Below are 24,940 nucleotides of genomic sequence, written 5' to 3'. Positions count from 1 at the left end.
TTAATGTGCACTCCATCCTCCGATTTGCCCAGAATCTCAGGATGTGGACGCGACCCCGAGGCTCGAACCCTGGTCTCCAGCACCAAAGTCAGACTCTGACTACCCTCCCTCCCCTTGTTATACGGTCACTGTTATTCTCACTTGAGTGGTTGACTGCGGTCAATGGATGTTAGACAAGATCCGGAAGCCACATCAAGCCACATTGCTTGCCTATCTTGGAGGCAACATGTGCAGCGGCACAGGTGGACATTATTAAATTGATTGAGTGAGGGCATTAGACATTGCTTAGAGATATGTAACTGTAATGGCGCTGCACATACAAGTTTGAATGTGACATCCATTGTAAATGATATTGCAAACTCTGAATAAAAAGATTTAAAAAATATATATATATATATATATATATATATATATATATATATATATATATATATATATATATATATATATATATATATATATATATATATATATATATATATATATATATATATATATATATATATATTCAACAGTGTGCTCCAAAGTGCACCATCGGCTACACCCCACACCCTGAACACTCAGTGATGTAACATTGAGTGCAGCTCCCCACCTCTGCAAATTATTCCAGCATCACTGCCCTCTTAAATTCTGTAGGGGAACCCAATCATTTTGCGTTAATCCACTTAAGGACGGGACTCAGACTCAGAAAGTTGATCGTCTGTTAAGTCAAGCGTCCACATTTATATCTCTCTCCCAACATGTTTCTTACTGCTCTGCACAGTGAAGCACACAGTAAATGCGTGCTGATGACAGCACCGTCGCACAGTGACACTGTGGTGGGAAACAGATGGGATGACTCTTGGGGACCAGCCCGGATTCCGGAAGTGGCTCAAGGATAACCGCCACATCCGGTCCCCAGCTGCATCTACCTCTGTCCCAGAACAGTGTGTCCATCTAGTTTTCATTACAGTTCCCTAAATGTCCAGCTCAATATTGGCAAAAAATTCAATGGAGGCATAGTTCTTTAATAGCATTTGACTATTCAATTAATACTCTCATTTAGGATGCTATGGGGCCAATTCCTTAGGGAATTTATGAGTATCTGAAGCTGTACTACAGGAGGCAGAGTCAAGCCTTAGTGAATTTGCCATTCAATGCCGGCTACTAGGGCCTTACAGAGAAAACAAACCCTACAGAGAAGGACGCTTAAATCACAAATCGTCCCCGAGATGAATTCTTAAGTCACAAATCTTCCCAGCCAGGGAACCCCAGAACCATAAATTACCCCTGGAAGGATTGTTTATTAGTCTGCAGCACTATTAAAACAGAGTTGCCACAAATAGATGACACTGTTATTTAACCTGCACTGCAGAGGGCACGAATACATGGTTTAAAGAGAGACAGTGTGTTGGGTTTTTGGTGCCTGAATAATTGTCCAGTTTTCATGCAGGGCGCACTCAAATAATTTCCTTGCTTGATTTAGTTGGAGCAGATGCATTTACTGGAGTGCGGCTGGATCCATTAACAAGGAGCTACATCAGGATACAGGTTTAAATATAAAAGTGGTGCTGATGGCCTGTCACGATTGTGAAAAGGTAATCTGCTCTTAACTCCCTGTCCCAGATTATGTGGTACAAGCGGAATTCACTAAAACGTGAATAGTGCAATCGAGCTGATCTGGAGTCACCGAATATTAGGTGCCAGCGGGTGATACAGCACGGGGGGTTCTCTATGAGATCTCCATGCAGCTGCGTTTGGGAGCCCCCAGCTGAAGCGGGCAAATTCCTGCAAGGTGGTGCGGGGGCTCTGTGTTTTCACATGTGCTTGATCTGTGTTGAAAACAAGTCACATAGAAAGCGAGGAGTGTGCGCGTGAGGGGCGGGGAGGGGGGCCAGGGGAGTCACATTTCAGTCTGACATCACGGGTCCTCATTCAAGCGGAGACAGGGTACTGCAGGAGAACTGCTATTGAGACCAGCATCTCACACAGAGGAGGGAGGGAGCCGTGCACATCTCACTGCCGGCCCCATGCCTAGGAGACCGCCTGAGCCGATGGCAGCAGCGGCGGCGCTGTAGCGGTACTGCAGGGGGGGACGCGCCGGTACCCGACAAGCGCACGGGACACCAGAGCCGGGCTGCAGGTAAGCACCAGTGCAAATCACGGACAGGAGCAAGCATGAAAGGAAATACTTTTATGCGCAGAATTCAGAACTAACTCACAGCGTATGGAAACCTGGAAACCCAAACCTGGGACCGACAGCCATAAAACAGATAATTCATTAGGGCGAGACACGGAGAAAACTGAGTGCGTGTCCTCGGAAATGTTCCACTTTATTTGTACAGACATCTCGCCCCCAACTTGTAACTGAAGACACAACAACTTTAATCGTTACGTTTCACTTCCGAAACACCCTCTCTACAAAGCTTATTCTATTCGTGCCAACCTGACTAGGAGTTCGGAGAATCTGCCGCACGAGATAGTAAGGTTTTACTTCTCACATTCTTTATTCTCAGAGGCTGTTCTTGCCTTAGACACTCGTTAGCAGTTATTAAGCGGCTCGCCACTTTACTGCGTTGCTTTAACGTGCAAGTTCTGCAATGTGTGTGTATCTTGCAAGACCAAAGCATAGCTGCTCTCTTGCACCAGTCACGAGCCAATGTGGGATTACATATGTTTTGTTTTACTCTGGTAGGCTATTAGTTAATTAAACTTATCTAACTAACCATTGCCGCTATATTTGGTTTCACACATTGCGCACATTTCTAGAGGATGTAATTGCATCAGAGTGTGGGATAAAACATCATGGGGCTTATTTACAAGCGACTTGCGCCACCCGTACGTCAGATTTCCTATGATAAAAATGTGGCGCAAGGGGCTTGTAAATAAGCCTCATAGTTTTGAAGCGCGTGTACTCTGCAGAGCGCTTGTGACCAGCGGGTGGTGGTGGTGGCTGCGTCTTCCTTATTACCGAGCCTGAAGCCTTTTGTAGTCTGCACTGACGACCAATCAGAGGACGAGTCTAGTCAGGTCTGCTTCTTGATTGGACTTAGCGCCTCACGTCTCCAGGGTACGGCTGTCCAGCTCACACACTAGCCCTGTTATGCTGCTCATGGCCGGTGTTGTCCCTAAGTTTGGCTCAGGCCACAGCGGCCATGTGTTTTCTTTGGGAGCCCTGTTGCCAACATTAGCTTTTATCTGTTTCCCGTTTGGGATTGTTTGGGATATTCTATTTAAAGCTCTGCTGTGTCGGCCTCGAGTTTGCTGTTTGTGAACGGAGCCTTCTTAAGCCTGAAGCAGATGGCACTGACAGATGAGGTACATTAAAACAAGATGACAAAATGAGGAAAGAACAAAGACCATGCCAGGGTGCTTCAATTGCAGGCAACGATGGGACGACAGTCGACGTATGATAGCAAATTGATGTCACGCTTTAAGAGTCGATACTGCCAGTTTCTATAGAGACGAGGTACATAGGGCAAGATTACACATTTTCACGGTCGGAAACTCTCCAAATTGGAGGATTTGAGAAGGCAAAAATATAATCCCACTGTAGGAATTGCCAAACTTTTATCCATTCTCAAAATAGGATTCTGAACACGTACCGTGTTGTCGACCTCCCTTCCAAATACCGAATCGGTGCACAATGTATAATATCAATGTCATTTTATCAATGTTTTTTTAATCAAACCTAGTAGCAAAACATTGAAAAAAGACTGATTCCGAATTGGGGTATTGCCTTTGCATCTTAACTTTGTCACCTTCTTCTTAGAGGCAGACTCCCTTCCCTTCCCCCTCCCATTCCCTTCTTTTGCCACCCCCTCCCCTCTCCCCTCCTTTCCCTTCCCTTATCTCCCCTCCCCTTCCCTTCCGGCCCATTCTTCAATGATACACCCTTTCCTTTTTTTCCTAACTGGTTCCTTTTCTGTTTTCTTTCATTCTTCGCTCCATTTAAGCCCAGGACAGCAAGGACTCTGGCTGCTTTCTATTCTCTATTTGGATTGACACATATCAACACATTGAAGATAATAACTACATGTTTTACCTCCATTCCTAAACATTGCTGTACCAATACTGTTCAAGAGAGAGTTGCCAGGGGAAGATTAAGCCAGTGTCAAAGAGAGAGAGAGACCTCAATTCCCCCAAGAATAAATTGACTCTAGAATCATTTTGTTCTGGGCTACGGGATGAGGAAGAGCTTTGGATCTACCTGCAGAAGAAGAGGGGTCTTCAGTCATCTGCAGTGGCCACTCCTTCACACACCCCAACTAAAGTGCTTGTTGTTCTTAGAGGAGAGGAAGGGGAGCCTTCTTCCCAGGTCTTCACTCCTTTGTCTGCCAGAGAAAAAATGGAGGCCTCAATCACCCGTAACATTTTAACCATTGCTTGGTAGAGCCCGAATGGCTCCACCATTGATCAAAAGGCAGCATCCCTGATTTGGATGGCAATGCCTCTTTTTAGGTTTGACTTGTAAAGCCATACGCACCATTCATGTGAAAACAATGTGTTCTGTGCATGTTTTAAGGGACGTTGGTTTATCCTCCTTTAGTCATTGGCTTCTTTTACTCTGGAACCATCATACACTGACTGAAAACATTGTCAATCACATCTTCAAGTACCCATCAGGAGTATTTTAGTCTCATTTTCTTTCTATTGAATTTTTGGGTGTACCTTTCTTCCTCCATTGGAAGGCATGATGGACTAATTTATATTGAAACGTTCACACTGTCATCACACATTTAATTATTTATCTCATCATGCACTGTATGCACAAAGCCATCATTTCTTTTGTTCTACGCTCTCCTATCTGGCATAAAAGCAAAACGAAGACTAGATGACTAGTAGCAGAGGCCTTGGTGGGAATGAGCTGCCTTTATAATATGTTTGAAAACTGTCAATGGAAGGGGAGCAATAGGGAAGAGATGGTGCCACTACTTCTGCTACTGCGGAGCACCTCCTTCCCTTATGTGTCATCGTTACACCGATAACAATACCACAGGGAAGGCATTTACACTCATGGTCCCAAAACTCAAAGGTGCAGAAGACCCATGGCTAATTGTGGCTATAAGATATCAAGGAGTGCTTGCAACCATGGTCCCGTCTTTCAACCGTGGTCCTGTGTTGGAGACCTGCATTTGAATGAATTAGAAGTGGGTGGGTGCAAATATGTAAATGCTTAGCAATTACAACAATCTTATATGAAACAAGGGTGGGATTGTATGCTCTCAGGCACTAGTGAGCTGCCAAGTCCCAGGAAGAAAAAGTATCTGGACAGCATATTTTACCAGTATAATATTTATCACTATATTGCAACATACTATTCATCAATATCCATACTTAAAGTTTTGTGTGGAAGAAATTGGGTTGACTGTGCTCCAGAATGTGTTTCATTGTTCTCATAAGAGGAATTAAATGGGGTTTGCCCTCAATTGTTTTGCATAAAGCACATCTGTTGCGAACCAGATGGTGTCTTCATCACCATCAACTGAGAGTTATGGATATTTGTTTTTAGACTCATGACCAACAACTGTAGCATGCCATTCCAGAGAATGCTTGGCATCTGAGGTGTAAGGGGTGAAACAACCATTACAGCACAGTCATTACAATGCACTACCTTTATAATGCAGTTTTTACAACACAACTGCATTTACATCGCATTCCATTACAACACAGGCTCTGCAACGCATACCATTACAACGCATGCAATTACAATGCATTATAAGGTAAGTAATGGAGTTTTTTTAGTTTTAGGGTGGGTATGGGTTTGGGGGTACATGGGAACAGTAATTTTAACCCCTACACTACCAACACTGTCTCTACAGTTGCACTTACTGGAGTGGGAATAGTCATTTTACCCCTACACTATCCAACACGTACGCAACTGTTGCTGTCACTGGAGTGGGAATAGTAATTTTACCCCTACACTATACAAAACTTACCCCACTGCTACCCTAAAAGTATTATGCATTGTAATGGTATGCGTTGTAATGGTAGCTTCTAAAAATGCGTTGTAATGGCATGCGTTGTAAAATCATGCATTGTAAAGGTAGCTGCTAGGTAAAAACTACATTGTAAAGGCATGCATTGTAATTGTTTGCGTTGTAACGTCATATATTTGTATAATGTAGACTGACTACAGTGGTGAATCAAGACAGTACTCCACTTGAAAGTAGTAGGACGTGCATGACCTGTATGCTGACAAAGTCTGCTTCATTGAAATAGACTTTTGTTGTGATCCGCCCACAAGAAGTCAGTGTGGCCTTCTGTACTTTGTGCAAGTCAGATTTTAGAAGGAAATCATAATCTTACATATACACAAATACATTGGAATTCCTTAGATGAAAATACAAGATAGGTTTTGTCAAATACTGAGTATCAGTATGCAAATTAATGATTTAAAGTTTTTGCTGAGAAGCTCATTAGACTTTCATAAGTTATGGTTTGTCTTATAATGATTTAATAGTCAGTCATACCACCAGCAGTGACAAGTGATAATCAAGTAGTATAGAGGAATTATATAGGTGGCCACTGTGCTCTTAACTGCGGTGTTCTGCCCATCAGCAGCAGGGACAGGAAGTTTAGTGGTGAAATGTAATGTCAGATAACCATGGAACCTTTTTAGAACATTGTAAATATAAACAGGTAAAATGAAATGTCATGTGAGGTGAATTTGAGGGTTGCTATCATGTTGCGATTAACTACTAATTGTTCCTTTCCAGAGAACAGGGGATTCCTTCATGTGATGGTGGATGTGTTGTTTGCCCTTAAATATTTGATCCACCACTTTATAAGCAGGTATAGAGATACTCTGGTAATACTTTGTCTTGTATTGTTGAAACGGGGTGATATGTAGTCAATGTAAATATGTCATGGTCATGCTAAGCATATTAAGAGTTTCCTGGTTCCACCACGATGAAAACCGTGGCGGAAAGGAAACACTGGTGCCTCATGCATTGTGGATGCATGCAGCGGGGAGTCACAACATTTGCCCCCGTATGCATGCACCCCAGTTCGTGCACGGAATGGACTTTTTAGTCCATACAGTGCAGGAACTGTTTCTGGCATTCCCATTTCAGTGTTCATTTCTGAGACTCCACTGTGGGAAGGTCATAAAACAGCCTGCCAGACAGGAGGAACTTCCTAATGTGGCAAGCGGCCCAAACACGGCTTTGGCGCATGGGAGTGTGGCAGTGGCGTATCACCCACTCCCGCCCGCTGCACCAATGGTCGTAATAGGACCTTAAGTGTCAAAATTGCCTAGCAAGGAGCCTGTTAAAAACGAATAAGGTTACATCACCACAAATCTGAGCTGTCATTGGTTGGTTACTAACAGAGCTGTGCTGTGATTGATTGACCTATGACATAGCCGTGGTGGGACAGGCTGTTGTTCACTAGTTTATTTAGTGTGATTTTTGAATTTGGAGACATTTTGTGAGGGACAGTCACCTTTAAATAGGCTCTTGTCATACAATGTGATGAAGTTAGATATTTGATCAAGGAAGCAGCGAGATGTGCAAATGAGGCACATGACAAGCTTGAAGAATTAGCTTATGAGTGTGAGGTAGATATAAGTAAAATGAAAAGTATGAGAAGAAATTACAAAATGTATTTGGCCAATGATAAATAAAGTAATTAGGTTTTATGACTTTAAGGGCTCACATTAAATATTTAGTTAACAAGACACAGGAGTGGAGTGACTTAAAGAAAGGTGGAAGAAAAGGACAGCAATTAAAAAGAAAACTTTAGAAACACGAAAAGGGTGAAGATGTCAATTAAAGACTCATAAATAATGACTGTTTCAGAATTTCCATTAGGATAAGTACATTGAGAGAATTATGTGCATGTAACCTGGATGAGAGTTGATCTTTATGACTTTACCACAATTTTTCGAAAATTGCTAGAGGAACCTGTAAAGTGGAACAAGGACATTCATAGGTTGACTATCATTTAAAAAAAAGCTCTGGACTGATTTGAAATCATTGAGAGTGTAGTTCCCAGTGATTTGTGGGCTGAGTGTTAGGTTGTTGTTGCTTGGCCAACTGAAGACCCTACAAGGATTGTGCCAAGTAATGCTCCTTTTGATGTGGTAGCTATCAAATGTAAACCGATGATTGGGCATTTGAAAAGGAGGGGGCCTGAGAAAGATATCAATTGGGCAAAGATTTTGAAATCCTCACAAGAACCAACTAGTATGTGCATGCTTATTAGGAGCGACTTATGCAGATTTTCAAGACACATTTTGAGTTGAAGATCCTGAGTAAGATGGTGCTAATGGTTTCATTTTTGCTTTTTTTATGGGTTTGCTCCCGGAGCTTTGTAATCATGTGCAGCAAAGTGAGATGTGCTGACAGATAAAGAGTATAGGTGAAATTTTAAAGCTTGAAAAATACAGTAGTAATTGATTTGGTGCAAAGCAGAAAAGAATCAAAGACAAGCTGATGGTTGCCCAGATGAAGCAATTAGAGAGGAAGATCAGTAATTTGTTCTGATTTGGCTTATGTCAATCTGGCAGGGCTGGAATGAATGGGATGCCCCTAATTCAATGTGAGAGAATGAGAATAGAACTGTGAAAATGCAGGGCTGTGGAGGAGAGATGGTTAATAATGATTTAGTGAATACAAATGCTGACATGTAGAAGAACAACACCGTTTATCTCTCCTGTGTTAAAATCGGGCACTGGAAGTGGAATTGTCAACAAAATCCAGAATTAATCTGGAAAGATTTTGTTCCCCAAATGCAGAGAAATGTTCAGTCTGTGCAAAGTATACATGATCAGAAACAGGTTTGCATGAATATGCTGACAGCCCTATTGTTGCAGCAGACTAGAAACAAAATGCTTTATAATCCAGGGTATCAACAAAGTCTAATGATTGTGAGTGATGATTTTCTTCAGTATTCTCCAGAAAACAATTCCTAGTGACAGTGCCTGAGGGAGGAGGAGGTTTGCCTACTTGAAGCTGTCCTGGAGATAGACCAAATTGGCCAATACATTGATATTGAAGTAAATGGCCACCCGTTTCTTTTTAATGAATACAATAGCTATCCGCTCTAAAGTTCATTCTGTGGAAGTCCAAAATGTAACCCTCCCTGGAAGAGAAGTCTAAGTTGTTGGAATCAGTATTAAATAGATTGTTAATAAGGTCTTTGCAGATGTTCCTGTTAAAATAGGGCCAATGGAAAATAATCATCAGTGAATTCTGTGTGCTTCAAGTCCTGTAACATTATTAGGACAGACTCTTGCTCTGCAAAATGAACTGTGTGATATATTGCACACCGGATGGTGTTGCATTGAACCTGATGTTGAAGATCCTGTGTTTACAATTTAATCACATGATTCAAGAGTTCAGCTGTTTTCAATCCAGACTAAAGATGATTTACCTCTGAATTCAAGCCATGCTTTCAAAGAAGAGGCATGGGATTTCTCTGATAAGGAGATAGTAATAATAAAAAGTGCAAAACCTATAAAGATCAATGTAAATCACTGCAACCTTTCAAATGAAGCAGAAAAATGAATGAAATCTGTCAGTGAAAACATTATTGAGCAGAGAATTCTCCATCAAGTGCTGGTAGTCCTTGCAACTCTCCCGTGATGAGATTTAGGAAACCGAGTGGTAAATAGAAAACGGCGCAGGATTTAAGAAAAATAAATAAAATAGAAATTATATGTTGTCCGGTTGTACCAAATCCAGCAGCATCTTGTTCCAGATTCCATCGGATGCAGAAAGGTATATAATCATTGACTTTTGCCAATCGTTTTTCTCCCTTCCTCTCTATGAGGATGGTCAGTTTTTATTTGCATTCAATTTCAAAATGAAGTTCTCATGTGGTGTCAAATTCCACATGGGTATACTGAAAACCCTTCAATTTTTAGTCAAATCTTGAAGAAAAATCTAGAAAATTTGAGGTTACCCTGTAATTTAGTCTGGTGCAGTACATTGATAACCTACTGTTGGACCTGGCCTCGCAGCGTGGTCCCCCTCCTCCCGCCTGGCGGGCCCTGGATGGCATCAACCTCTGTCCTCCCTCTCAAAACTACCCTCTCCAACCTTCAACGAGAGCCGCCACCCCTGGTGTCCCCCGGCTTTCCCCCCCCTCAGGAACGCGGCGACCCCTACTCGCCCCCTCGGCGGGTTCGGCCCCTACCCCCGGCCGTCATCTCAGGCCCGACTCCATCGTGGGCCCTCCACGTCCAGACCACGTGGCCTCGGCCCGACCTCGGCCGCGGCCCCAGCGAAGCCCCGACATCGAGGCACCAGGTCCGACCAGGTGGTAAAGCAGCCACTTGGCGGATCAATGAGGAGGGGAGTTTCGATGGCCCTAACGCCTGGTTTCGATCGCCCTCTGGCCTCCCTGGGCGCTGGCTCCACCCCCCTGCTGGGTGTCTGGACACTCTCCTCCCGGACCCTCTGACTCCCAAGCGCGAGGGTCCAGACATCAAAGGACGCCAGGCCTATATCTGGGGCAACTCTGGAATGGGTCAGCAGTTGTATCCTGGAGTCGAGAGCCCTGCTGATTGAATCGAGGCTGAACCTGAGAAGAATTCCCTACTTGGAACCATCCTCGGAGCCCTGCTGACGTTGTCGCGGCCCGACCTCGCTGAACCATCCTCGGAGCCCTGCTGACGCGGCCCGACCTCGCTGAACCATCCTCGGAGCCCTGCTGACGCTGTCGCGGCCCGACCTCGCTGAACCATCCTTGGAGCCCTGCTGACGCTGTCGCGGCCCGACCTCGCCGGACCATTCCCCCCAGCTCGAGGATTGAGAGCTGTGCGTAGGGAATCCCCTTGCCAGGCTGGTACTAAGACTGTCCCACACCCCCATCCCACAGTTACCGAGAAATTAAGGATTCCACGATCCACTTGTACATATTGATGAGAGAACCTACTTTTATTGCCGATAAAGACTATAAGAATCTGACCTCTTGTGTGGTGTCCCTTTTGTAGTGGTGTGGTTACTCGGCTGTTAAGATTCTAGGAAGGGAGCCTCGCTCAGGAGGCCTCTCGACGGCGCTCGGCCAACAACAGAAGGAGAGGTGGGTCTTGGGGTGGTCAGTCAGACATCGTCTGCCCCCCCCCCTCCCCCCCCCCCCCCTGGGATCGCCTTTCTAACACCTACCAGTTGCGTTCAGGATGAAAGAAGACTGTAAACTTGACACAACAGCCTCAAGTGCAATTCCGATAAGTCCGAGGTACTCTTCTTTGGGTGTGACACGGAGCCAGACTGGCAGGCTTGGTGGCCTACCAACATGTTCCCCCCAACTTGTTCATCCCAAATGGCTAAGAACTTGGGTGTCAAGATGGACAAGGGGTTGACCATTAAGTCCCAGATCCTAGGGGTGTCGGGCATTTGCTTCGGCCTCCTTAGGATGCTACGGAGGTTTCTTCCCCTCTTATCGGAGGAGCACAGGAAGCTGACTGTGCAGGCCCTGATAGGCTCTAGGCTAGATTATTCAAACGTTCTGTACCTGGGCCTGCCAGAGTACCTGCTACAGCGGCTCCAAGTTGTGCAGAATGCTGCGGCGAGAGCGATTTATGGATTGAACAGACGCACTAGTGCTGCGGGCTTGCTCCAGACCCTGCATTGGCTCCCAATCCGCAAGCGGATCGCCTTTAAGGCTTTGACCCTAACATACAAGGCCCTCCATGCGGCGGGAGCAAAGTACCTCCAAAAGAGACTTGCCTTCTACCGACCGGCTCGCTCTCTGAGGTGAGAATCCCTATTTTTGGCGACTGTCCCACGAGTGAAGAGAGCGCGCTTGGGAGGTCGCTCCTTTGGACTACTGGCGCCACAGCTGTGGAACTCTCTGCCTTTGACACTCCGGGGAGCCACCAGCTTACTAGCTTTTAGAAAGGACCTTAAAACCTGGTTGTTTACCCAGTAGGCCTTTTGCATGCTTGTTGTTTTCTTTCTGTCTGTGACACTTTCTCTTTTAATGTGTTATGTTAGTCTACTGCAGCCTACCTTAAATAAAAGCGCCGGGACACTCTTTTTGAGTAGCCGTGCGCTCTATAAAAGCCATTTTAACATAACATAACATAACAATTGCCCTGTTGAATCATTTAGATGACAGTTGTCAGAAGGTTGCCTCTACAAAAGTGCAATTCTGTAAAAAGGAAGTGATTTAGCTTGGTCATCACATTGAGATAGGAACAAGGAAAGCCTAAAAAAAGAACATGTGTCTGCAATTCTGAAAATGAATCATCCTACCACGCAAAGGGAGGTAAGGAAGTTCCTGGGAATTCATGGCTACTGTTGTGAGTAAATTCCAAACGTGTCATTGATTGCAAAGCCTTTGGTTAGGTGACCCATAGTGACATCCAAGATCCGGTACCATTTGACTAAGAATGCTTAGAGGCCTTGTGGGTATTAAGAGTAAGTTTGTGTAATGCATCTACGCTTTGAATGCCTGACTATAATGTACTATTTTATCTTTACTGTCGTGAGAGAAGCAGGCGAGTCCTTGCTATTTTGACCCCAAAACATGGAGAAATCATGAGACCTGGTGCATATCTGTCCACTTTGCTGGATCCAGTAGCTGTAGGTCTTCCTGATTATTTGAAATTGGTTGCAGTTGTTTGCATTGCAATGGAATAAAGTAAAGGAATTGCAATGGGACACACGTTAATTGTATGTGTTCTACATTCTGTAGAGGATTTGCTTACTCATACATGAGCTCAGCATATGGTTGACATGATACTGACAAGATATGTATAAGTCATATTAGCAGTTGAAAACATCTGAATTAGAAAAAGTAATTTTCTAAATCCTACAACGTTGCTTCCTATTTCAAACAAACGTTGAGAGAACAAGAACAAGATTAATGATGATGATTATGATGAAAATTATCACAACCGCATTAATGTTGTCGGATTATGCATCAAGCAAGACCAGATATTAAATAAATTCCTCTTGAACTGGCTGATATGACTTTACTTGTAGATGGTGCTTGTTTAAGAGACCAATATGGAGCACTGAATGCTGCCTATGCGAAATGTTCCATTTCTGAATTCCTTTAAGCATCATATCAGCTAATTAAATCTTTAACACAAGTGGCAGAGCTTGTTGCATTAATAAGAGCGTGTTGCCCATCAGAAAGCTTAAATCTGAGAATATATACAGACAGACAGTATGGGTTTGAAGGAGTTTATGATTTTGGGCAACTGTGGTCAGAGAGAGGTTTTATTGCATCTTCTGGAGCTCCTATCTGGAATAGTATCTACAGAAATTGCTGTAAACAGTGTGCTGCACATAAAGCTGGAAAAGACACAATCACCCTAGGAAATAAATATACTGATCAAACTGACAGATATTGTGCACTTGAGAATATAAAAGATCAAAATATTACAAGAGAAACCTCTGAGGTAAATAAAGAAGGTGTGAGTTGCTTTGTAATAAATATAGTTCAGACTTCTTTGAGTGAATTGAGAGACCTCCAGGAAGAAGCCCAAAAAGATGAGAAATGAAAATGGGAAAGATTCTGTTACAATATAAATTATCAGGATTTGCAATTTAATCTATATACAATGTAATATATATTACCTGACACAATGTTAAAACTATTGCCAGCCATTTACACACCCAGTCACACCCCAGGAGAGATTCTATGGTGAGAGATTTTAAAAAGTATTAGGAAAATACAAATGTTAGAAATTTTGCAGAAGAACCATTGTCTAATACATCAGAAGAATAATCAAGGTCTTAAAACAAATTCTTTAATTAATCATATTGACAAATCAGAGGACCCATTTACAAGACTCCAAGCAGATTTTGTAGCAATGTCAGTTTACAGTGGCCTTAAATACATTCTTGTGATAGTCATTTTGTTTTCTAAATAGGTCGAGGCCTAGCCAACCTGGAGATCAGACAGCCTGACAGTTGCCAAACTTTGAGATCAGACAACCTGACAGTTACCAAACTTTGTTGAGGGAATCAATACCAAGATTTGGTCTGCCAATTCTATTGAGACAGGTTGTGGCTCACATTTTAAAAATTAGATTTTGTAATTAATTTTTACAGTTCTCCATATTGTAGCTATCATCCTCAATCTTCTGCACTAATTGAAAGAATGAATGGCACCATACAGAACAAATTGGCTAAACTATGTGCTTCCACTGGTTTGAAATGGCCAGACACTCTTCCTCATGTTTTGATGAGAATAAGAAGTATCCCTGATTTAAAAAAAACTGGCCTTTTGATGGGTAGAGTAATGCAATTTGCATATATTCCTTTGGCTACACTAGTTTCAATTATTGATTACATAATTTCAGATTACTGCAAAGGTATAGCACATATGATGAAATCTGTATTATTTTAGGTAAACGTGATAACAGAACCAACTAGGGAAGACTAGAGCCATGCTTTGAGCGCTGGTAATTGGGTGGTTGTCTGAAGACACATGAGGAAAATCTGTTTGGAAGAAAGATGCCATTGCCCTTATCAAGTGATATTGGTGAAAAATACTGCTGCAAAGTGTGTTGGAATCCCATAGTAGATTCACACTGCTCACACAAAAAAGTGAAGGTGGTGAATGGAAAAGTGGTGGAAAAAAACATTGATTCACAGAATTAAACACATGCTCTCATTGTGGACACAGATAGGGTGAAAAACAACTTAAAAAACTGATAAGATACACAACTCGAAAGTGATAGTGGTAAAAACAATAATTTTGTAGACGTTCTGGTCAATGAAAGTGAAGATTCTGGTGAAGGAGTAACAGTGTCCACTTTCAATGTGAGGATCAGAGTGGAGAGCTGTTACAATGTCAAAGTCAAAGGCATTTGTGGCAGCAAGAAGAGATAGTCTCCGATTCAGTGAGAAACTTCAGTTAAGAATTCAGGTCACAGGAACCCTCAGGGAAGGAAAGCAGTTCTCAGAGCAATCATGATGCTAATCAAAGTTCAACTTCATTAGTGAACGAAAAAGATTCAGCAGTAGGCACTGGTGAAGAAGAAAGGGCTGAATCAACCAAGCCACTGGAAAGAACATGCAGTAGAAAGCACTAGCAGAATGAGAAACTACAACCAAGAAATGAAGAAACTGAAATAATTGAAGTTGACTCAGAAGATAGCGAAAGTGAATCATCAGCTGCTAAATGTCCAGCAAGAAAGAGAACTCTGAATAGAAAGTATCGTTTTCCTAAAGACATGTATCTAGCATCAATACCAGAAGAAGAAGAGATAGCACGAGAGACCAATAGTCCAATAAATCTTTATCAGTACACCGTTTAAAGTGAACCCGAAGATGATTCTGAAGAACCACCACCTTGAAAATCTCAAAGGCTTTTAAATGAAAAAACTGAACCGCGAGAAGAAAGAAAATATTTTAAGAGTATTAACTAAAATTACCTGAAATCTGAGGAAAAAATGAACTTTCTTTTGAAGTTTATTTTTATTTATTTTTTCAAAGAAATAAGAAAAAAAGTTTATCATTGTTTTAAAGAAAAGCTTTGTTAACTTTTGAGCTTTAACGAAAAAGTTTTGTTTTTTTAGACTCAATGGACAATAGCATATAGCAGATGCTGCACAATTATTGGTTTGATCACCCTAATAATGATACAAATAATATCAGTTGGCCTATTGTTGTGCCTCCTTTCTCCAGTGGGCTATGAATTCAGAAAGATTGAATTAACTACAGTACATAATGAAGTAAAGCATAACACACTTACTCATAGGGAACAATTTAATGGAGTTCATGATAATATTTACTCTAAAATGTTGAAGGAATATATTGATATTGAGATTATGAATGTTGAAAAATTGGTGTGTATGCGCATTTCTTCCCTCTTCTGGAGATGAAGGTGTGACCTACTTACAATTACTGATTTCATATAGCTTTCCCTGTAATGCGTTTTTTAGTATTTTTTAACAAAAACCTTATTTTTGTATCTTATTTATCGGATTTCAAAATCTCATTGGAAGATTTGCCTATCTCTGAAGAGGAAGGTGTTAATAAGGGTCTTATAGATGGTTTCTAAATACAATTGCCCAAATAAAGTAGAACATTTCAAATACTAATCAAAAGTGTTTATATGGTTTGAGTAATGAATAGTGTGACGGTACAATGAGAGGAGAGCTAAAATTGTGAAAGAATGAAGAGAAGAAAAAAAGATAAGAAAGTATATTAAAGTATTTAGACTGTCAAATTTGCATCCAAGATTGAGATTGAAACATAAGATAAAGGGTGAGATGCTTATGGTGTGTTGTTCACCGACAAGAATTAGAAAAGTTGAATATGAGGAGAAAGTGAGTGTGAGAAATGTTATGTGGCAACTGGTGATTTCCTGGTTGGTGATGATCTGATACTGAGAGAGATATTTCATTTGAGTTGTAAGACCGCTTATTTCAATTTGCAATGTGACCGAGGTGGATCTTGTTATCTTGCATTAGTGTTTCCTAGAGTCTGTAATGTGAATAGAGTTGATGATGCAGTTGAATTAAAGCAAATGTAGTGTGGATTTGGACAGATTGCTTTACATATATCAGGGGCAATTATTCTACCTATAGGTGTGGCTATGAATGATGTGAACATTAGATGTTTGTCTACACTTGTTGACTAGAGTACTTCAAACAGGGCTGGGGCTTTGACTCAAATTAACTCTGAACTAACTGCAATGTGGGTGTTGAATATGCAAAATCGCTTAGCACTTGATATCTTTCTTGTGAAGGAAGAGCGTGTTTGCAAGGCACTAAAGGTGAAGGAGTGCTGCACCTTCATAACTGATATCAGCAGGGTTATTAAAGCCTATGTACTTAACCTCACTAATCTTTCTTTCTAAGTTCAAGCTAAAGAAGAGCCCACAGGCATACCTATGCGCTTTATAAGTTTCAATAATAAATAAATAAAATAAATAAATAAGAAGAGCTTGGCGTGTGGGAAATGGTAGGTTCATGGGTTAGGGTTATAAGAATGGGTTGCAACAAGGTGGGTGAATAGATTGAAACACTGGGGGAGGGAACACTGAATTTAATCATAACCTCTGTAATAACTATAATGATTTGTGAAATTGTTTTGTGTATCTTGTCCAATTTCTCTTGGTGTCTGCATAAAAATTGTGGGTGTAAGGGTGAAAGAAAATCATTAAAGCACAAGATCCAACAACCATCTGAAGCTGATGGAGGTGTGAATCAAAAAGAAACAGAAAGTGATGCAGACTGTTTTTTAATTCCTGACTAGTTTAGTTTAAATTATATTGTGTGTTTTTAGTTATTATAGAATAATGAGAGACATGATTTGTAGGAGATTTGTATAGGATTATAATTTTGTGCATTATTAACAATGAGCAGAATGCATTTTCACACTCAATTGTACATGAATACACTGATGTAGTGCTATTGCTTTTGAAACAAAGTTTTGTTATAGTGTAGAAGAGCGTTTTTATGCTATATAATAAATAGGCCACATTTTAGCCCAAGTCCATCTTGTCCAAAAAGGAAGTCATCTCTGTCACTCTCCTGCTTCGCCAAATCCCACCCAGCCGGCCATTTTCTCTCCTCGCAAAATCTGCAGCACACAGACAAGCTGAAGAGTCAAAGTTTATTACCACTGTTATTGTGCTCTTGAACTTCCCCCCGTCAGCTGTGATTTGAAAAATTCACAAGGTCTTTCCATTGGTTCACTGTGCTCCATTAATTCATATAACACATTATTATTCATATATTTAAGCATGTTCTAAGATTCCTGGACAACAGTAGCATAGGGGGTGCTGAATAAGTATTCTCATAGTGGGTCAGTGCTTTGATGTTCAGGCAATATGAAATTTAATTCTGATGTGATCTGGGGGGGGGGGGGGGGGGAATTGCTGCTTCCTAAGCCTGCTTGGCTGGTCGGGACATTATCCTGATTTTATCCTTGGTTTCAGAGTGCCCTCACACCGCCCAGACCCCATGCACTGACATTGGTTTGTGTGGGGAACCTATTTGTGAAATCCTGTGACCCCTGTGCCCCGTGGGGCTGGAGGCGGACAAAAGGAAATCTGCGCCTGGAAGCCGCGAGCAGCTGTGAAGGCAGACGGGTGGACAGACCAGGTACCAGAGCCCGCGGCTCCAGAGGCCTTCATTGCTGTGGGGGAGGGGCCCAACCTTGACTCTGCCACGCAGCTATCGATCCTTTGCTAGGGGGCTGCGGAGGACTGGATCAGCGCCGCGGATGTCCTGTATGTGGTGTTGAGAGCGGTTACGGGCAGATGAGGTAAAATGGCTGCAGCTTCAATCCGAGAGGTGCCCTGTGAAAATGCCACTGCCGTGCCGCCAAGATTGGCACATCAGGGATTGTAGTAGCGGCATATACTCACTGTTGGCTGTACAAGCTGCCGTGTTGCAGGGATGAGAAAGCTGCTATCCTCGCGCGCCCACGCTGGTTGTGTGGTGCTGTGGCTGGGTCCCGATTAGGTGGTTGGATGCACGGCACGTCGGCTGTCATTTTGTGAGGCTACATCGGCGGCATCTGCAGAGGAGAAGTGGACGACCTGGTGCTCGTACCCGGGACTGTGTTGCAGACCACGAGTAGTGGAGACCGTGTACGTATGACCTGTGGGCTGGTGGAAATCCGCTTTTGGCACCCGGGTGTGATCAGAGCGCCTGTGGACTTTGTGGTGGCCTGGGGGTGTTGACTGTCCCACGGTCATCGCGACACAGGAACATAAACACCCTGAGAGTGCTACCTGGACATTGTGAGTACTGGATGAGCGACGTTGCCCACAGCGGGGAGTTGATTTCATTGCCCACTGACCGCAAGTCCCAGAGCTGATAGAGGTGGAGAATAGGACAGGAGCGGGTCGCGAGCGCACGAGAGGGGTTGCAGGGCGCTGAGACTTCCTCTGTTCGCGCCGCGATCATAGCGGCCGGGGTTTTGAGGGCCGCTAGGGCTTGCTATGCTGAGGTCGATCACTGGTGGCGGCCGCTGTACCTTATATCTATTCTCCCTCCCCCGTGTTTGTCAGTGGTTGGGTGGGCCTGCGCTGTGATATGCGATAAGCTGGTGCAGTTCTTCGTCACCCCAGGCGTTACTTGTGGTCGTGTCCTCTTCAGTCGCATGATTCTTCCTGACTTACCACCCAGCGCAGCGGTCACTATGGGAAGGCAGGACGCCAAGCAACCAAAACTTACCTTCGAAAACAAACGTTCCACCAAGCAGGGAGAAACCGAGCCGGAAACTCAGGCGGAGAACTCTCGAGACCAGGCTGCAGATGACCAGGGCCCGGATCTTAGAACACTTATGCTAGACATGCGTTATAGTCTTCGAAACATAGACGCCAAGCTTGACACCTTAACATCTCAACTAGACGCAGTCAAATCGCAGGTAACGTCGCATGGGATGCGCCTGGATGATCTTGAAAACCACCATAAGGAGTGTCACGAATTCCAAGTCTAGACTAAGGAACAGCTACTTCAAATGGACAAGCTGCCAGGGATAATGATAGCTAAGAATGAGGACTTGGAGGCGAGATCGAGACGCAACAACCTGCGCATCACAGGAATACCGGAGACGACCGCTATCACTAAGATGGATACTTACATCACTGACCTGCTCCGCGAATTGTTCGACCCGCATCTCTCTGCGCGTGTTTGCAGTGGAAAGAGCGCACAGGACGCTGGGGCCGCGGCCTCCTGTAGGAACGGCACCTAGGCCAATAATTGCAAAATTATTAAACTATCAGGACAGAGATCTAATCCTGCAAATAGCCAGGGAGGAGGGCCAAATCGGGCATAAGGGCAATACTCTGTCGTTCTACCCAGATTGCACGCCAGCGGTGCAGGCGACGAGGTGGGAATTCCTCCCCGCTAAACGTCTCCTGCTGCAGGCACAGATCCCATATTCTCTTCTTTACCCTGCCAAGTGAAGGTATCAGTGGATGGGAGGCCTCACTTCTTCTCAGATGCCAAATCGGCACTCAAGTTCCCAAAGCATGTGGGAGGAAAGACGTCCAAGAAACAAAAGACAGAGGCGGAGGCGGCAGGAGGCCACCAAAGTGATAATGACTGATTTAGGTATCGTATGAACAGTGTGCTATCCATGCCTTGACACTTACTCAGAGGGCCGTGTTCGGCTGACTGTTCTGGTTAGAGAGGGCCAGCTTCTAATTACAACACAGTTTTTCATGGTTTCTAAATTGATATGGTCTGGGGCGCGCTGAGGTCTCCGTAGACCTCCTGACCACCTTGTATGATGCAAGGTAGTTCGCCGGCATCGCTACGCCTCCAAGGGACAGTTCCCAATTTTTGATGTCTACTTCTTTGTGGGTTGAATTTGGGGAGGGTCATCTGCAACCTAATTGGGGGGTTTGGAGTGGGTGGGGGGGATAGATGGGGTAGTTTGGTTATTAAGTGCCAGTCACACTACAAATTGGTGCATAGCTGCTGTTTTATTATGTGAGTGTTATGTCATGCCCTGGGATGCTGCCAACAGATTATTTGCTTTAGATGTTCGCACACACTGATTCTATGCTAAATTGTCTCACTTGGAATGTTCGAGGCCTTAATGATGGCAGGAAAACGAGATTGGTACATGTCTATCTGACCCGTCACAATAGCGATATATGTCTTTACAGGAGACGCACTTAAATAGCACACCATCCCCCAAACTTCAACATAAAAGATGGGGACATGTCTACTCGGCCATATATTCTAACTATGCTCGGGGGGTTGCTATACTGATCAAGAGAGGGCTGGACTGGAGGGAGGGTTTTGTACAAGGGGATCCGTAGGGGCGATATGTTCTGGTACAGGTACTCCTATGTGGTCAATCCATCCTTATCGTGGCCATCTATGGTCCAAACACTGACTCTCCTGACTTCTTTAATAATATATGGTCCAAAATTAGAATGCTCGGATGTGACATGATTCTATGTGGAGGTGACTTTAATGCTATAATTGATGATGTGATAGACAGGAAGGGTACGGCTAGGACTCTTCATCCGGCAGCCAGCGAGGCCCTACAGGGGATAATCGCTGAGGGTGACCTTAGAGATATCTGGAGAAGCAGACACAGATTTTTGAAGGAGGGCACTTGCATTTCAGACCACCACAATGCATGGTCCCGCTTAGATTTTTGCCTCCTGTCCTGAGATATGGCTGCCTGTACTGCTGCGGTCGAGCATTTACAACGATCCCTGTCGGACCATGCCCCATGCCTGCTGCAAATATCGCTCCCAAACATGCTGAGACGCACATTTTCATGGCGACTTCCTCCGCTTGCCCTACTTGATGAAGCTTTTAAGGAAGAGATCAGACACGATATTGAAGACTACTTCCAGATAAATACAGGGTCTGTTGACACTGAAGGCGCCCTGTGGGAAGCCTTTAAAATAGTCATCTGAGGTAAATGCATAGCCCGACAAGCGGGGGTGCTTAAAGCTATTCGAGGGTCACTGGCGTCCCTGGAGTCCGACATCAAACCCTCGAGACACAGTATTATAATGCGGGAGACCGTGAAACTGCTGGCCTGCTTAATGCTAAATTATTAGAATTTGCTGATGAGGCACAGCGAGAGGTTAATTTCCTCAGCAAATATGCAGAAGCTAGGAGGTATGGAGAGGGGGACAGACCGTGGCGCACGCTAGTAGCTATGATTAGGCCATCCAGAACTGCGACATACATCCATGAGGTACATGACACGTCTGGCTCTGTAGTCATAGGCCAGAGGGAGATTTTACAGGCCTTCTCGGGCTTTTATTCTAATCTGTATACTGCCACTCAGAGCGCCTGCCCAGAGGGGTTGGAATCATTTCTCGATTTAATAGGTCTAGCCTGGTTTAACGACACATATAGGAAGTATATGGATCTCCTGCTATCCGCTGAGGATGTTGCCAAAGTTATCAAAAGTTTACCCTTGGACAGAGCTCCTGGTCCAGACGGCCTCACCACAGCCTTTTTGCAAGACATATGTGGAGGAGCTGGCTCCCAGGCTGTGAAGGACCAGGTTTTTAGAACCCAGCGGCGTCAGGGAGAACGCCTGAAACCTTCGAGTTCCCCTGTCCTGGCAAACAGAGACACGGGATACTTCTTGATGACGTCAAAGACCAAAGTTTATTGGTTGCAACCAGGGACAGAGATCTACGAAGTACACACGGGTAGTTCGTCAGAGACTGCACACTTTCGATAAACGGAGCTCGGTCTTTTATGCCGAAAATCATGCCTCAGGCAGCATTACAATTTACATTTGGTACATATAAACTGACCAATGACAATGTAGCATTTCAAAAGTAGCAAATGACGACAGTCAAAGACAATCCCATTTTCCGTTGTCCAGCCCACCAGAAACTATCACACACATGCTTGGATTCCTGTTCGATCAGGCCGGACAAACCCATCGTAAACCCTTCAACCCAGATCGATGAACAAGTCGTAAAGGAAAGGCAGAAACAGATGGGGAGGAGATAGAGAGGTGGGAACGGTGTACCATAAACTCGGGCACGTCCTGCCCTTTGATCTTTATCAGACCAGCTGCTGAACAAGGAACTGGCTCAGCGGGATCCGCCCCAAGCAAGGAGTCAGTTCGGCCAGGTCACCTAGAAGTCAGCTAAGGCGTACGTGTCCCAAGGATTTTCTCGGCCGCAGTCATCGGGCCTATGTTAGGGCAACCACACAAAATGGCTGCCGCATACAAAATGGAACCCGGAGGTTCAGACTAAATCCTTGAATATAGAGTGTTCTCCTATATCGATTCATACGAAAACACTCAGACACGCTACACTCGCCATTTGCGGTCTGCTGACACCAAAATCGTCCATTTCCGACGATCTTTATGAATCGGGTTCGGAACTATTGAACCTAATTCGGAACCACGGAACCACAGACCCTCCTTTTGCCCTATCATAGGCAATAAACCCAAACCCATTTTAATCCGAATCCCGATCTATATTCATCAGGTCATTGATATGCTGCTGTAGCATCATCCTATTACTAAGCATCTCTCTCTGGACAGGTCGCCGTACACACAAAGTAGCACAAAGGCCACAAATAGCAGGAGCACACTGTACACAGAGACAGAACATGAACAGGATTGCTAAGACCATCCCAATAACCATCAAAATCTTCCAACCCCAAGTTGATATCAATCCCCATAACCATCCCATCAAAGACCAATCCCCTTTGTCCAAATGGACAGAATCGGAGATTTTGTGCAATTTGGAAATGGCCTGGAAGACTGATGGAGCGTTGTCTGGAATGAAAACACAGCAGCTTGATTGAATCAATTTACAGACTCCACCTCGATCTGAGAGGATAACATCAAGGGCAACTCTATTCTGAAGTGTCATAAGTCTATCCGACTGGAGCTCAGCAGTCAAGTAACCAAGGGCACCAGCAGTTTCAACTATGGTGGACTCAACCACTCTTGTTAGCTGTCGAATATTCCAACTGTTAGCCATAGGTCCCCAAAACGGCAGAAAACCCTTGAAGAAATCTCCCAATTCTTGTCCTGCAGTGTCTTCTTGGCTAAAGACACCTCTAGCAACTCTCGTCTTGTGGTAATATGCCGCAGCTGTAAAAGTGGGAGGTAATAGAAAGGAAACAAAACATGTGCCCGAGAAGTCGGGGGCAACCATGTGTACGCTTTGTCATAGCAGACAAAATAGGTACCCTTAGCAGCTAAGAACGCTGGGGAAGACTGAGACATAAAACACATAAGTCTCAGCGCAAACACTCTTCCCTAACTGAGCCTTCGGATTCTTACCGTTGCCCTGCAGACAATAGTAGCCCCTCTGGGGCACTATCCAGATCGGTGGAGGACTTTTCGCTCGCTGGTTAACACTCAGACTAACTCCATATCCAGTGATGTTCCAACCACTGTATGGTTGCCTCTCATCTTTCGGAATAGCCTCAACGGCATTAGTCCCTTTAATCATGTCGACTATGCCTTTAGCTAAAGCACTATTCTTCGGATTATCTTTCGATGAACGTGGGGGGTAGACACTATGGGCATATATAAACATGGTTCTGTAGGCTCGAATCGAACCATTTAAACTAAAGGGGAAAACTAAATAAGGAATACCCTTATCGGTTGTATGAGGCATCAAACCACAAATCCAGCAGTTCGTTGTATTGATCACTAACTGGTGCTGGTGCAAAAGTTGAATGAAGGAATTGTTAGAAAATTCCAAACGTCTGACTACCTCATGTTCGGGCAAAGGATGGAAAGAATGAGAAGAAATAGTAGGTGAAGGTGTAGGTTGCACAGTGGAATTAGACGTAATTTTAAAAACAAATGCTACATAACCAGCTATGAATGTTACAAAACTCGATGGCAAAAACAAACATGGTATCAAAAAGCATTTCTTAGACATTATTTTGCATATTCTTTTTCTAAAAGTCAATATCTGTACAGGTCTCTCCAACTCAAAGAAATCCATCCTAAACTAAATGTGCTACCCGCGGTGGTTGGTTGTTTCTGCTTGAGAGTGCCTCTGCTGAACCCAGGAAGGCTACCTCAGGCCAACAGAACCCTCGACCTAGTGTCTCAGGCTTGCACTCCCAAGACTGTGGCAACCGCGACCCTAGCAGCAAGAACCGGATGGCAGTTCAAGAAAAACAAAAATGAGTAGATCCTTGGTGGAGAGTTAACCTGCAAACAGTAAAAAAAAAAATCAACTTTATTAATATTTTATTTGTCCATAATTCTCGATCTCAGATTGTAGCTATCTTTTCCGGATAGTTCTTGACCAGTGAACAAAAGGTGAGGCTCTGTAGTGTCCAATCGCTCTGCAGGAGGTACTGATGCTTGTAAAATTTGATCGCTCTCTTTCTCTGAGCTTGTTCCAATCAGTCGAGCATCGCTGAACGGTACGAACTGTGGCACTACTTCTGTTTCAGAGTCCGCAAAACCCTCTTGGACCCACTTGTCGTAAGGCAAAGGCAAAGGTGCCTTTTTGGTATGCGAGCCGTGGATCCAGTGTCGTTTCCCTCGCACTCGGACCGCAGATCTCGTAGACAAAAGCACCTGGTAGGGCCCAATCCAGCGGGCTGCTC

General features: G+C 43.9%; 1 protein-coding gene across 1 annotated transcript in view; it reads left to right on the top strand.

The window, feature by feature from the left end:
* Nucleotides 1-1,912: 1,912 nt before the first annotated feature.
* KAZALD1 (Kazal type serine peptidase inhibitor domain 1) overlaps nucleotides 1,913-24,940 on the top strand; it is a 166,994-nt gene continuing 143,966 nt past the window's right edge. Inside the window, exon 1 of the mRNA XM_086922672.1 lies at nucleotides 1,913-2,122. The gene's annotated coding sequence lies outside the window, so the exon portion shown is untranslated. The remainder of the gene's footprint in view (nucleotides 2,123-24,940) is intronic.

This window comes from Lissotriton vulgaris, chromosome 5 (assembly GCF_964263255.1).
Source record: "Lissotriton vulgaris chromosome 5, aLisVul1.2, whole genome shotgun sequence".
NCBI classification, from domain to species: Eukaryota; Metazoa; Chordata; class Amphibia; order Caudata; family Salamandridae; genus Lissotriton; species Lissotriton vulgaris.
This window is presented reverse-complemented; position numbering and strand designations above follow the sequence as displayed.